The following is a 2,659-nucleotide window of genomic DNA, read 5'->3' as shown; positions in this document are numbered from 1 at the left end:
AAATCTTTTTAATCATACATTCTTAAAAAAATAAATAAAATAATTAAATATCATTTTTCACAAAATTTATTTTGAAACAATTAAATCAAACATGCCTTATATATTGACCATGAAAATCTAGTGAAAGTACTACGTCTATCGTTTTCTTACCACCATGACCTCGTTTCTTTTAGGTTTTGTTTGTAATCAGAAATGTTTATGTTGTAGATATTCGAAGACAATTCCAATGAAAGGAATGTCCGTGATCTAACAAACTCAAAAAATAAGAATCTACCCATCACAAAAGTATTTGGATGTCTATGGATTTGATTAAAAAATAAAAATAAAAAAATCACTCAAGTCTTCATTTTTTACCAATCTGACGCCTTTTCTTTTTTATTTCATTAGTTGTCAAAAACGATTATGTTGTAGGAGACGATTTTACAAATTTGAACAGTATAAAAGTGAAACATAAATAAATATCCAAATTAATTTTACCTTAGAACTCGCCGATTAAATCTTGAAAGAGAATAAATTAAATTCTATACATCAATATATCAAACAGATTTTTTAATTTTTTTTTAAGGTCTAATTTAACGTACCAAACCTTACGGAAAATTTTGCAATACATAACATTTATACCTCACCCCATTCACTTGTATGCAGATGATTAAATTATTATTTTAATGTTTGCGGGTTTGCAATTTTGTCTCGTCTCGTCCCATATAAAGTTGTACAAATAGTTTTTCTTTTTTAATTTTTTCATGAACAATACTTTTTTTTCCCCTCTATTTGATTATTTGTCAACTTTTTTTTCTATTTTTTTTTCTCTGTTATTCCAACTAATTTTTTTTATATGTTTGGTGAATTGGTTTTTCATGTTTAATGTCTCATGAATGGTTTAATAGTTCTATGAAATTGCTTGCTTTGCTTCAGTTTAATGGCTCTGTTTTATCTAATATTTTTTTAATGCAAAATAGGTGTGTTTCATTCCCAACTTTTAAAGAATTTTACCTTTATTTTGCTAAATTTTCAAGAAAATACATTAACCCATATTCAAGGAATCTTGAAGTTGCATGGTTCTTGATTCAATGAGAAACTATATTGTGTCAAATTAAACAATTAATTTTTTTAATGGAAAATTGGTATGTTTCATTCCCAACGTTTTAAGAATTTTACCTTTATTTTGTTATTTTGAAGAAAATACATTAAGCGTATCAAGGAATCTTGAAGTGGCATGGTTCTTGATTCAATGAGAAACCGTGTAGTGTTAAATTAAACAACCAAATTATCATAGGGAAAAATCACAGCATTAGTCCATATCCTATACACTTGATAGCAAACAGGTCCTCATTCCATTTCCTTTAGAATCCACATTCTCAACATACACCGCTCTTTATGATGCCAAGCCCACCATTGCACTTAGGCCTGCAAACTTTGTCCAGGCGACTGCATGAACTTTTTTGTTTAAGTCATCTTCCCCCCACATTTTTCTTTTACATTTGTCAATATCCTCACATAGATAACTAGAAATAGTTCTTTATTGATGAAATCCGTTTAATTAACCTCACAATTCCTCATATCGTTTGAGATCCCTGTGAAAGAAGTAACTATTGTTGTAATATTCAAATTCTTAACAGCTTTTCAACCTTTTACTATAAAAATCACTATTTTTGTTTGCGAGTAAATTTAACCAATAATCACTGAACTTTACACTTGATTACTACTTGCTCACTCATCTTTCACAGATTACTGAATGCTCACTCATCTTTTCAGATAATTACTCATTCATCACTCGTCTCTTCAAATAATTGGGCGACTTTTATGGCAAATTTTCGACAACTTCCAATCACAAAGAGTGTCGAATTTTGATACCGTTGGAAAGTCCACAATGTCCTCTTCAATTACCACCCAAAATCTCATTATAACTCCAAGGGATTCGATCGAAAAATTGCCTTAAAAGTTGCACAAAAATTCTGAAAATCTGCCCAGATTTTCAGATTTTTTGGATGACATTTAAGGCAATTTTTCGGCAACTTTCGACCATCAAAACTATCTAATTTTGATACCATTGGAAAGTTCACAATGTTCTCTTCAATTATCATCCAAAATTTCCCGATAACTCCAAAGGATTCGGTCGGAATAAACCCACAAAGTCAGCATCCTGAACTTTGTCCAGATTTTCGCCTTTTCAAGATGCTGATTTTGTGGGTTTATTCCGACCGAATCCTTTGGAGTTATGGGGAGATTTTAGATGGTAATTGAAGAGGACATTGTGAGCTTTCCAATGGTATCAAAATTCGATAGTTTTGATGATCGAAAGTTGTCGAAAAATTACCTTAAAAGTCGCCCAAAAAATCTGAAAATCTGGGCAGATTTTCAGAATTTTTAGGCAACTTTTAAGGCAATTTTTCGATCGAATCCCTTGGAGTTATAATGAGATTTTGGGTGGTAATTGAAGAGGACATCGTGGACTTTCCAACGGTATCAAAATTCGACATTCTTTGTGGTCGAAAGTTGTCGAAAATTTGCCATAAAAGTCGCCCAATTATTTAAAGAGACGAGTGGTGAATGAGTAATTATCTGAAAGAGATGAGTGAGCATTCAGTAATCTGTGAAAGATGAGTGAGCAAGTAGTAATCAAGTGTAAAGTTCCGTGATTATTGGTTAAATTTACTCT

This window comes from Olea europaea, chromosome 20 (genome assembly GCF_002742605.1).
Source record: "Olea europaea var. sylvestris chromosome 20, O_europaea_v1, whole genome shotgun sequence".
Classification (NCBI taxonomy): domain Eukaryota; kingdom Viridiplantae; phylum Streptophyta; class Magnoliopsida; order Lamiales; family Oleaceae; genus Olea; species Olea europaea.
Note: the sequence above shows the minus strand (reverse complement) of the source record.